Here is a 12,796-nt window from a genome sequence, read left to right on the forward strand (position 1 = left end):
GGACCACAGCCACTGTTCTCCCTCAAGCTCAAATCTATACCTAATGCCTGCACACTCACATCTCCCTGTCCTGTGGTTCACTCACACCCCTGCTCCCATGTGCCATCCCAGCACACCTACTGGTTAACCCCTTGTGGACCCACACCTTCAGCATCCCCACATGGCCCCAATGCCTCTCACAGCCAACACACAGGATCACAGAATTAGAGAATCATTGAGGTTGGAAAAGACCTCTAAGGTCATTGAACCCAACCATTAGCCCAGCACTGCCAGGTCCACCACTAAGCCATGTCCCTAAGTGTCACATGTGTTTTTAACACTTCCAGAGACAGCAATTCCACCACTTTCCTGGGGAAGTAGTGCCACATAGAGCTGGGGAGCCCTTATTTCTATACTATCAGAGGTGAAATAGCCCTGTGTGTAGCAGGAGGCCGTGTCTGAAGATGTAACCACAAGATCAGCCTGCCTTTGATTTGTAACCTCTCCTTTCATTTACCATCAATGGCTTCTAGATTAACAAGTGCTAAATGCAATGTAGTAATACCTTCCTGAGAAACAACCAAGTTTAAAGCCATGCATTAAAATCACATTGCCTTAACGGCATTGTATGCCACAATGCACATGGTGCATCACACCTTCCAAATCCAAGTCTAGACAAGGCTTAGGAAAATGCAAATTCCAACGTCACGTTACATTTATCAGTATTTATCCTCAAACCTCATAAAAATCAATAGGAGTCTCAAGTGGACTTTTTGGCTAAAATGTTTTCCCTTCTTACAATACTGGAAATGTAAGATATAGTCTCCAATCTAAGTTAAACACCAGCAACCCCCAAAATTATGAAACAAGCACACAAATTTTCAAATTCTTGTACCTGTGAGTTATATCTCCCACATAATGCCTTTAGCAAGTGTTTTTCTTTGCTGGGAAAAACCTTGCTGCAAATTCCCTCACTACTTCAGATGACAGATCAGAGAGTTCAGGTTTAGATTAAAAACTTGATAATGAAACCTAAGGACACAAGTTTATCATCGCAACGGGTAGCCAGAGAGGTAGTTTATTAATGTCTTGGAGACGCTGGAGTGCACAGGAAATTCTCTTGGACCTCCAGTGGAAAATGTCAATAAATATTTTGGCACTGCTGCTGTGTCCTGTCCAGTGCTGTTCCTCATTCACTTGGGGAGGGAGTCATTTACTCCCACTCCTAATTAATCTTGCCCTTGTTTGTTTGTTCTGATTCTTTCAATACACAAGAAACAAACCATGGTCCCTCCCAATGGAGTTAATGCCATAGTTTGCATTTTTCTGGGCTTGACTCTTTCAGTTCGTCTAGCAAAACTATTGTTACATAACTATACAAATAACTTTACCTTTGAAACAAAGCAGTGGCACCAGCCTAAATTCGCTTGTACCCCAGAGTTGTGTGAAACCCCAGAGTTTTACTGGCACAGCTAAAGAGCAGTTCCAGATATACTCTGGGAATTACCTAATCATTGAAATTGATTTGCTTGCTTGCCTGCTATATGGAAACAACAATTAAAACCTCTATCGAGACTCAGTATTATATAAATAAATATATTAATTTATAATAAATATGCAGAAATAAATCAGCAATATATGTTTGATTCACCCAGAGAATCTTTGGTAGAAGCTGCTTTCAGCACAGGATAATTAAGTTTTCCTTAAAAAAATGGAACTATGCTTAAGAAGTGCATATCATTAAATAGTTTTCAATTTTATTTTAACAGAGTGCTTCATCTTTGAAAAAAAACTGTGAATCAGTGTTATTTTAACAGCGCTTCCTCCATCTTACTAAGACAACAGAGCAGCATAAGGATTAGTCTCTCATCCCCACCTTCTGTTTTTGTGCTGATAGTAGCTATCATCCCATGCTAATGGAAAAGCCCATGTGCACATGCCAGCGATGCCTCCAGGGAGAGGGAGGATGGTCTGCAAAGCCTCACTGCCAAGAACCCTGCAGGATGTCACCAAGGCTGTCAAGGGAGCTGCCACCCTTAGGCAGAGGAGATGGACACAGCATCTCCCTTGTCACAGCAGCTCTCAGCATTGCTCTGACCCTTCCCCACCAAGAGATAAGGCAGTGGCTGCAGACAGTGGTCAGGCACTGCTGGGATGTGTCCATGGGAGGAGGGTGGAGGCACCTCACGTAGGGAGACAGCCCACCCATGCTGTCTCTGGCAGCATGCATGGAAACAGAGCTCCTGCACCCACAGAGCCGGGGGTGGGTGGGACTGGGACCAGCTCCCCGTGTTTCGACATCTTTTCAGCTCATGATCTGAAGGATCACTGTCCTAGGGCTGAATCTGATGGTGATGTGCTAAGAAAAGCAACAACCAACGTGCGCTGTAGCTTCTGTTTGAAATACAGATATCAGGAATTCTTTGTTTGGAGCCATTGTTTAGCAAAGGAGCTTCATTCCTGCTAGTCTGTAGATGAGCTATCTTGGGAAAGGGGAATTGTTCCCACACCAGGAACCAAATCAAAGTCATACCTTCATCCTTAGAAGTGCAGTTTTACCTTGCCTGACCCTCCCACCCTCCGGAGAACCCCACGCTGGAGAGGATGGGCTTTGCACATTCATGCACAGGAGAAGAATAGGGAGAACAAACAAAACACCCCACCCTCTTCCACTTATGTAAGATCAGAAGGAGAGTGTAGGCTAAGCCCAGAGGACTGGATTTATGGTTTCAGAAGAACCTAGTTATTAAAATGTTATGAAAGTTTTCCTCTCCTTTAAATGCATAAATATGCAGATGAAAGGAACCATGTGATCTGGCCACTGGCCATGCTGCTGCAGGCTCAGTCTAATTATCAGCTGCCAGCTCTGCTGCATTTCAAGTGGTGAACATGATTAAAGATACACAGACAATTGAAGAAAGTTAGATCAGTTCTTCAGGCCTGCTTCTATTTTATAACCACATGGCAGCTTGGCCTTGAGACTAAATCTGTCCTTAGATGCTGAGGGAGAAAAGTTCTGCTGATCAGATGGGGTTTTTTAACCACAAGCTCCACGTGCTCTTGAATTTATCATTTTCATAGCGAGCTATTTGCCAAGTCAGACTGTTTCCCTTCCCCACTCTGAGCAAAAGGGGGACTCTGAAGGGGGGAAAGATGCAGGTAGGACCAGGTGTGTGGGGGGGGTCGGGCACTGTAAACATGTGGCCAGAATATTCAAACTCTCCTAATCAGAGAGGTGCAAACTTGTTTCAAATGAGTTTCAAAACCAGCATGTCCTGGGACTTCTTATTTCTCTTGGGACTGGAAATATTTTCAAGAAACCCAGATGGTCTCATGCACTTGGGGGACAGCCACAGTCCTGTGGGCAGGACAAGGAACTAGGACTTCTCTTCCAGAGCTGCCAAGTTTTTGAGTCAAGTGTCATTGCCATTGCAGCGACAGCAAGGCCAAAGAGTCTGGCAGCATCTGTCCTTTTGTCATCATATTCACCAGGGGCCAGAGCCTGGCTCTGCAAAGTGACAGAGCTGTCAAATCTCACACGCTGGGTGTGAATCTCACACTGTGGGTTTTGGCCTCAATGCTTCCCATAGCTCTGGCTGGGACTTGTGCTGTCCCCAAGCCTCACCCTGATCCCAGAGCTCAGCAAGGTGGATGCATCTGCTTGGCTCTGCCTGGGAGCTGCTGTCAAGCTGCACCATGCCTGGGGACTTGAAAAGTGGCAGGCTTCTGAGTCACTTGTTTTAGTGTTGTTCCATAGTGCTTTGCAGAAAGACGTGTCTTTTCAAAAGACAAAGATTTGGCTGGGTTTTGGCACCATTACAAGCGTGGCACAGCTATCCATATGGTCCTGGGAGTAAGCTGGTGTCTGCACAGCTGCTGTGGCCCATTCCAAGAGTGGCTGGAGCCATTGCCTGCCTGTACATCCCTTGGATAAGCACAGCAGCTCTGCCCTGCCTCAATCTGCTGGGCCAGTGCAGAGCAGATTGGTGCCCGTGCATTTGGCATCTCCAGACGAGGCTGTTTCTTAAGCCAGGTGTGGAAGGGTGCACCAAGCCAAGACATCCTATTTCATACATGTTCTACTGCTGCTTCAGCAGAGCCCCAGTTTCAGCTGGGATTTCAAGATGCCTCAGATATGCACTCCCTGTGCAGGTTCCCCAAAGGGACACCCTGCTCCACGGCACCATGTGTATCCTGGCTCCTGAGCAGCCTCTGTGGCCTTCCCGTGAGCCAGCTGGCCCAGGGCAGTGGCCTGGGTGCCACTGAGCTGTGCTCCAGGGCACTGTTGTCTCTGTGAGGAAGCTGTGGTTCTCCACAGCCGTGTGGCCATGGCCCTGTGCTGTGGCAGCACCAAGCTGTAGCTGCTGTGCCCAAACACCTCTGCCACAGCTGGGGCATCTCACTGGTGTTTTGTGGGCACTGGAGCAGGGGCAGCTGGCTCAGCACTCCTTGCAATCACCAGAGAGAAATGGGCCCTTTCTGGGGCAATGCATTTGACCCCTATTAGATATCTGCTCCTGCACAGGATGAGTTACATCCTCAGAGCACCTATCGATTATAGAAGAGTCCAGGGTGACTACTTCAGACCCTGACTTGTGAAATGGATCCTACTCCAGGAGCCTGGTGCCAGTACTTGTCTGTATAAGCTATGAGGCATGGCTGGTGGAAATGTGACTCTATGCTCCTCCTGAGCCAAGATCTTCACATATCAGAGGCTGGGGAGAGGGGAGCCAGGCTGTCTTCTTGCACCCTGATTTACGAGCTAGATGCTAACGAAGTCCCTCCATCCTTTGAAGAGGAGCAGCACATGAGTGCATGTAGCTCTCTCTTTCCAAGGTCAGGGCCTCCTCAAGTTTCTTGCTGATTTTACCATCACACATCTGACCAATAAACTGAAGGGACACAAAGCTGGAAAATAAAACCAGTTATTGTCTCACACCTGGGCAGCCCCAATGCCCACCCCTCCCCCCCACCACTGCACAAGCTTTGGGTTTTTAGCCTCCTTGTGTTATAACAAAATGCATCTCCTCTATGCCAAAGTTGTGCCTTAGAAAACCCCACTGAAATTTTATGTTTCCCTCAAAGGTTTTCTGTTTCAGTAGTGGGACTGGACCACCACTCTTCTCAGACAGCTGGGGATCCCCAAAGACAGAGTTTGTGATGACAGATTTGCTAAGGTGGAAATCTGCATTTTTCCTATTCTGCTCACCCTGCATTGCTTCCCAGATCACATTCTCTCTTTTAGGAATAAAGAAGTGTTGTGCTCTAACTGCTCAGTAAAGGATATTTCAAAATATAATCTCTTTCACTGTTTGACAAAATAAACATGCCTCTTCCTAGAGATTATTCCATTGTAAAAGATAAGCAAAATGGACCAGTTATCAGTGCTAACTCTCCTATAAAGGCCATTCCATACTGATCCAATGCATACAGTCAGGCCACAGAAGTCTGTTTTTTCTGACACATTAATAATGCATAAGCATGCTACTCTTTCTAGTCTCAGCCAGATGTCTCTGCATTATTAGCCTACTGTCACTAATATAGTCTCTGGTAGAGGAAAAGAGGATTAATAACATGCAGAGAATGGCAGTAATACATATATATATTAATAATTCTCTGTTTTCTGTTCTCAGTGTTTGTTTGCATTTAAACATGAGGACAGGGTGGGAAGGGATTTCTTGTCAGCCTGCTGGCTCTTCCCTCTACTTCTTCAGGGCTGCCCCTGAGGTGCAGTACAGCTGGGACTTCTGAGATCCTCTGCCCTTGAAGTAAAATGTTATCTGTAGATTTGCATCTCAACCCTGCTATCAGCTTACTGTTTATCCAGTCATATAATAGCATACATTTTGAGTTAGGGAGCTGTTAAATGGATTGGTTCAGATGCTGAGGGAAAAAAAAAAAGTGCCTACATTCACAAGCCAAATTCACATTTCAAAAACTCAATTTTTATCAGTACAGGAGAGGAAAGAATACAAATAATTTAATTGGAGATTGAGAACTAGCAGGAGCATCTGACTTCAGTCTGTCAAGCCAAAGCAGCACCTCATTACTGGCAAAAGGGTCTCACAAACTCCTCATCTGCCCTTGCCTCTGTGGTCCTGCCTTGAGCTCCTGCTCCCTAAAAACCAGTTTAACTCATTAAAATGGCAGAAAATTTTCTGAGCAAAGAAATTAAAATTGGTACATGAGTTTAGTGAGAAAAAAACTGTCTGGATAAGCGCCATAGGAAGAGTGAGGTTGCTGATGGGTTGAAATATATTGGTAAAGAAAGGCTGGAGAATGGGCAGGGGGACATGACAGGAGAAAGGAAAGGTGTGGCTGGAACCACCATGGTACAGGAACATTGTCCTTGTGGTTTCGTGCTCCACTAAAACAAATATGAATCTGTCCTTCTGGAAAAGCTTTGCCACCACTTCCCTTGCACCATCCCCTGCAGCGAGGCTGCTTCCCAGCCAGCCAGATCAACAGGCATTAGAGACAGAAGTGAACCTGGAGCAGGTATTAGTGTCAAGTCAGGGAACTCCCTGCTGTGAACGTGTGGTTGCATGAGTGTGGTCTGGAGGCCAGGGAGGCAGTGAAAACGTGAGTGCCAGAAGCAGGGACCTGCACAGAACCCACTTTTCCACCCATTCTTGGCGCAGACTGAGACTGACTCACCTTAATTAAGAAACTGCCCTCTGTCTCTCGTCTCTGAGAGGAGGCTCATGTGCTTACAGCTGCTTCTGAACTGCTTTTCATGGGACACAGAATCATCACAGAACGGTTGAGGTTGGAAGGGGGCTCTGGAGGTCATCCTGTCCAACCTCCCTGATGAAGCAGGGCCACCTACAGATAATTGCACAGGATTGAACCTTTATTATCTCCAAAGAGAGAGACTCCACAACCTCCCCAGACAGCCTACTTGCAAACATAATGAGAACAACACAAGTGCCCATCAGCACTCTTCTACAAGGGATTTCAGGGAAGATCTCAAATTTGAACTTGTGAGATACGGCATTTCATCACCCTGCCTGGACTCCTGTGTCTAGCTGTCCCTTTGTATGATAGAGCAACTGAATATTCTCTGTCACATTGTTTTAAAATTACTTTGGTTAGCACTGGCATGGTCTCCCTCTTGCCTAATGGAAATATCTCCCCAAATGGAGATACACCCTGAGAGGCACTCCCATCTCCCAGACACTGCCATGGGCCAGTGCAGGAGCTTACCTAGCAAAAACTAATTATTTTCTTTTTGCCAGGTCAGTTTTCTTCTGGTTTAGTTTCCTGAGCTGACTAACCCCCATGGTCAGATAAGCATCATGCCAGCAACTGGGTATACAGGAGGGACTGGGACAGCACACCTGATGAAACACTTGGTTAGTGATGTTAAACTATTGTGCAACTACAGCTTGCACAGCTCATGTAAGTAGTAGTAAAGCTCTTGGCCTCAGAAACCCCAAATCTCTAAATACAATAGTGCACAAAGGGATTCTGCAGACCCATTCACTTGGATTGTGAAAGCACAAGTAAGGCCAGGAAGGCAGTAGTGCTAAGCATTTTGCATGACCCCAGTTAAAAGAGTTGCATGCATCCCCTTTGTATTGACTCTTAGCCTGATTACTTATGGCAGGAATCTGCTCTCTCACAGTAGCAGCAAAGACAGCCATCCCCTTCCTCAGCTCCCCCAGCTCTGGGGGCTCTACCAGGCTGAGGTGATGGCTGTTGGGGAAGGGGAAGTCGTGCACTGCCCTTGGTGAAGCCCCAGAGAAGGTCCCATGTGCCCTTGAGTGCTTCATACACTGGTTATTGCACTGATTCATGTTGCTGGGAGCTTTCTTCTAAGAAATGGCTGTGTTCTCCATGATCCCTTGTGCTTGCTGTGAGAACTGGGCATGCAGCTTCTGTCATGTCCTGGTCTCACCCCAGCCAGCAGCCAAGCCCCAGGCAGCCACTTGCTCACTCCCCTCTGACTGGGGAGAGAATCAGAAAGGTAAAAGGTAGAAAACTCGTGAACTGAAATACAGACATTTCAATTGGGGAAGCAAAAGCCACACAAACAAGCAAAGCACAACAAGTAATTTATTCACTGTTTCCCATGGGCAGGCAGGTGTTCAGCCATCTCCAGGAGAGCAGAGCCCCATCACATGTAACAGTGACTTGGGAAGAGAAACACCACTCCAAATGTCCCCCTTTTCCCCTTCTTCCTTTTGCTTTATAGACTGAACATGATGTCTTATGGTCTGGAACATTCCTTTGGTCATTTGTGCTCACCTGTCCTGGCTCCTCCCAACCTTCCAGGCAGCTCCAACTTCCTGCATGGCAGTACAGGAAGGAGAAAAGGCCTTGGCTCCATGTAAGCCCTACTCAGCAATAACAAAAACATCTTTATTACTGACCCCTGCACTCAGCACAAATACAAAACAAAGCCCCACACAGGCCATTGGGAAGAAAATTAGCTCTACCCCAGCCAGAGCCAGCATACATGACCATAAGTCTCCTTTTGGCTGGTCTCACCCCTTAGTCACCCACGCTGGTGGCAGCTGGCAGGCAGCTTTGTCACTGTGGTGCATCTTCTGACATCTGCTCCCAGGACTGAGGGCAGCTGAGGCTCCCTGAGAACTGGCATGTTCAAAATCACTCCTAATGGGTTTCATTTCCTCACAAGACATTTACAATTTGAGTCTGTGTGACACAAGGTAAATTTGAAAGGGATAAAAGCATGATGGGTATAAATAATTTTGATCACTCAGCCTTCTAACGGAGATTAATTCTTCCCCTCGTATGAGTCAGTGGAAGAGAATCCACATCCATGACTCAAGCCCACAGCTAAAAATCATGAAGGAAGTATTCAGCAGTTAAAACAGTCAGAACTCCAGGCCTCTCTACTAATTTCTGAGAAACATAAGGGAAAATAAAAAGGGAGGACCAGGCGGTGCCAGGACAGCTGTGGATTAACACTGGTGTACCACACAAGGCCTGTCCAGTATGGGAAAACCACCTCAGAAATGCTGGAAAACTTAAAATAGCCCTCTGCACAAATGAAACTAATGGATCTTGTGATGCATAAACAGCAAAAAAAAACCAACCCACTGGGATTTAGGAGAAACAGGCCTTCTGTGCTCTGTTTTTTAGCCCACCTTGCAGCAACGGCACCATACCTCCTTTTAATGTTCCTGCATGTTAACAAAGGACACCCTTCCAAGAAGACTTGCTGGAATTTCCAAGCTCTCCTCCTGGCAGTGCTGGTGGAGGCAATGACCCCAAGCTGCATTGCTCTGGGCTCCCCTCCTTGCCCAGCTGGCTCAGCTGCACTGGCTCAGTGCTCTGCTGCTGTTTGCACAAGGAAAACAGTGCCTGCTACAAAATTATTTTAAGATTATTTAATTAAACTGATACCAATCTCTCTAATGTAAACACAAAACACGAAAAAAATGTATCCTTGCTCTAATTCCTGTGTAATGTAGCAAATGGATGGTAAACAGAAGGTCGAAGGGAGGGTGAGCTGGCTTGTGCATGCTTAAATTTGGAGGCTGCACTTAGTGTTTGATGCAAAGGCAGGGAAGCTGCTGCCTAGCGTTGACAGAAGGTACAACAGCAAAAAGGCAAATTTCTGAAAAACAGTGAAATCATTCCTATTATTCCTGTTGAAATTGTCAAAATTTCCATTGTCTATGGATTGTAGTGTGAAATTAGAACCTTTCCCAGAAAAGTGAAAGGAGATAAGAAGATGGTGCCTGTGCTGGTTTACTGCATTTATCCTCAACCTGAGGAGTGCAGGTGGGGCAGCATAGAAAAAAGCCTGTGGAGAAAGAACTGCTGTGGGGAAAGAGATGGGGTTGAAAGGAGGCAGGAGAGGAAGGGGCAGGGCAGCACTGGTGATGCTTTGGGCAGAGGCTGGGCAGCCTGGGCCCAGGGGCTGGCAGATTGCTGGCTGGAAGGATGTGATGGGAATTGCTGCTGTAGATCCTGCCCTGGGAATGATCACACACTGGGAAATATTTCTCACCTTGGTCTCAGGTGCTGGGTATTTCAGCTATTCCCTCTCTGCAGCTGCCCTGAGACCATGGGGACTCCAGTAAAAACTACATATATCAGCTGGAAAGTAGACACTCACAGGCTTTCTGCTGCACTGTCTGGGATGAGGTATTGTGGAGAGCAACCACATCTTGTTCCTTAAAGACCATCTGCTGTGCTCTCCAGACAGGCACCTCTTGCCAAATACACCATATGGAAGTTTGATTCATCTACCAGACATGCCAGGGAATGGGAGAAGCTGTGGGACAGGCTTCCCTAAGACTGGGGGAAGAATAGATTATGTGAGCTGTGCCACTGGTGAGGAAGTCAGAAGAGCACATAGGATGGGCTGAGAATGTTTCCCTGCCATTCATCCAAAATTAACTATCTCATGGTGCTCAATACCTCTCCAGGTACTGACAGAATGCTGGTGGTGGGTTTGATAGCTGCTGTATGCCATCTCTGGTGCAGCTCCAGAGGAAAAAGAGGATGCTCCAAGGGGGCTGGAGTACAGCTTCCAGAATTCAGCATCTCTTTCCTGCTGTTGCTGCTTGCTGTGCCAACCTGGTCCATTTCCTGAACACATTAATAAGGCTTGAGGTAGAACCACAGTGTGCTATCCCTCGCCAAGATAATCAGATTCAGTGGGCAATGTGGTGCTTCCTGCCCTCATTTTCAAGCCAGAAGTGACAGAGCTGCCACATTGCTATTAGCCCGTGGCATACTCACCTGAAAATACAGAATGAGAAATGAGTTTCTGCACAGTCCAATGAGAAACAGTGGTGGTTTGGGGCAATTTCTTTATTCACTCTAGTGAGTGAACTGAAAATTCACTAATTCAGATGATCCTAACTTGTCCATACAGGCAGTCACCTACCATCTGTTACGTGTGGTTGTGGGTGGGAGCCAGAAACCACAACTCAAGTCCTCTTTTGATCATCAGACAAACAGCCTGTTTTATTGCTCATAACCTGCTCACATAGTCAGTTCAAAACTCCCTGGTCTAGACCATTGGTCGAGGCTTTAGCATGCCTAGCTCCTTGACCAGTGATGTGCTTTCATCTGAGCTTGAACAGGGATGGCTGAGGGTCCTCTGTAACTTACCCAGGACTTGTTCTACTTCTAGGCTGGTTGAGCTTGGGGGTCTGATATGGCCAAATTTATTTGTCAGCTATAAGCTAGCTGCCATGTGACACCATCACCCTAGGAGTTTGTAGCAGAGCTAGATATAAAGCACCAAATGCCTGAATGTATTTTTGCTGATGTTTCCCAGACTGACTATGAAAAGTGCTTATTGACTTTATTAGAAGTTTTTATTGACTTCAGCACAGAGCAATGCTGGCAGTGGATGCTCATCTCCTGACTCACAGACACCTTGTGTCCTCCCACCATGTGGCATGCAGCAAACAGATCTGTCTACAAAAGGTAGTACAGATACCACAGATTTCTGGTCTTAAGCCTTATTTGTGAGTTTAGGTTTCATCCCCATTGCAGGTGGGGTGTTCAGAAGACCCAGATGTTGCTGGTAAACTAACACTTGAACACCTACTGTAGTAACTGCTTATGGTAGAGAAGAATAATATCATGTCCTGCAATGAAATGTGGAGAAAGCATCCTTGCTGCAGAAGTCAGTACTTAAAGTCTACACTGCAGCACATCAGAGGTGTCATACAATTAAATGATTTCACTCTTTCCACCTGCTATTTAACAATCAATGAAAGTTACTCCCTTCAGGGAAAACTTGATGTGGGGGAGCTCTTGGCCCATTGTTTTGCCTGGGGTGCCAAAAGGAAATACATCATGATTTATATGTTAATGAGGAATTCTCTTTAGGCAATGCATTCTGCAAGGTGTTGCAATGGGGGACTGGAGGTTGATCCATCAGAGGAAGCTAATTCATCATCAAAGCCAGTCAGGGAGCTCCCTGGTGAGAGCTGTAAATAGGGCACTGGGAGAGTGACAGATCACTGGGTGGCATGTGTCCCCCCCCATTAGCACTCCCACTGACAGCCCTGCCACTGCCAACTCCCAGCCTCCAGCTCATGCACATTATTTATAGAGCATTTCACATTCCTGGTTGGTATCCAGTCGATGTTGGTTTCAATTAGGATAAATGCTTATTGATTGAGAGGAGATGGGCCAGCTGATTAGCTCCTTGGGAAACAGAGCACGGTCGGCTGAGGGCAGGCTGGGCTCTGCACAGAAGCCGGAGTGCACAGGGCTCTGAAAATCTGTCAGGGAGGAGCAGTCTTCTAGATTAAATCAATTAATTGAAGAGTCCATCTAATAAAGATAAGCGGCTAACTTCATTAGGGAATTAATGATAGGCCTTATTAAAAAGCCCTGTGGGAGCCCTGTTGACTTCAACAAGCTTCAGATCCAGCCCAATATTTGCCTTGAAACCAGAGTTCCCCCCCTCTGATTAAGCTACAGAACATTGTATTCCTACAGCCAGGTAGTGATCAGAGCAGGCACACCATGCCCTGCTTGAGCCAAGAAGCATCTAGAAATGTCCACCAAACCAGAAAAACAACTGTATGTACATTAAGGAGGGAGTGTTTTCTTTTTTAGGTTTTTTTAGGTTCTCAGGAGAAGAATCTTAGCTGGTGGATAAAAGCTCCAGAGGCATGAAATCTCAGAGCATCATCCTTTCCCCAGTCCGGTGTGCACATGTCACAGCGAGATCCGGACACGTGTTTGTCCCTGCCGCGCCTTCAGGTACTGGCACGAGAGCCCCACTCCAGGTGTGACACACCCCGAGCCAGGTGTGACACACCCCGATCCAGGTGTGACACACCCCACTCTGGGTGTGACACACCCTGAT

Source organism: Cyanistes caeruleus, chromosome 6 (genome assembly GCF_971803275.1).
Source record: "Cyanistes caeruleus chromosome 6, bCyaCae1.hap1.1, whole genome shotgun sequence".
Lineage (NCBI taxonomy): Eukaryota > Metazoa > Chordata > Aves > Passeriformes > Paridae > Cyanistes > Cyanistes caeruleus.